This window comes from Corylus avellana, chromosome ca3 (assembly GCF_901000735.1).
Source record: "Corylus avellana chromosome ca3, CavTom2PMs-1.0".
NCBI lineage: Eukaryota > Viridiplantae > Streptophyta > Magnoliopsida > Fagales > Betulaceae > Corylus > Corylus avellana.
The window spans coordinates 16,908,190-16,908,790 of record NC_081543.1 but is presented as its reverse complement, the minus strand read 5'-3'; positions in this window follow the sequence as shown (position 1 = coordinate 16,908,790).

Here is a 601-nt window from a genome sequence, read left to right as displayed (position 1 = left end):
AGTACATGTTTTGTTGTCACGTCATTAATTTTCTGAGGTAGCAATTTTGCCACATCAGAAAATTATTTTCTAACACGTGAATAGTGCCACGTCAGAATTTTCTGACGTGTTTGTTTTAACACATCAGAAAATTCTGACGCGTTAAATATTGCAACGTTAGAAAATTGTTACAGATTTTAAAACTTAAAAAATTATATATTTTCTGACGGGTCAACATTTTCTGACGTGGTAAATGTTGACCCGTCATAACATTATTTATCTATTCATCTTTTTCTTCTTCTTTTTTCGAGTGGATTCCTGACGTGCGTCACCTGGCATGTCACAAAAAATTGGGCGGGATTTTGAAATTTTTCCCTTTTCTTGTTTCCCCTCAACTTTTTCACTCTTCTTATTATTTCCCTCTTCATTTATTTACCCCACTCTCTCTCTCTCCTCTCTCAATCTCCCTTCTACACGGCAGCTCCCCTTAGAGGAAGAAGAAAAAGAAAAGGTGAAGAGAAAAAATTGAGAAGCAGCAGATCGAAGAAAGCAGAAGAAGAAGAAAAAGAAAAGGAGAAGAGATTGAAGAAGAAAAAGAAAGGGAGAAGATCGAAAAAAAAAA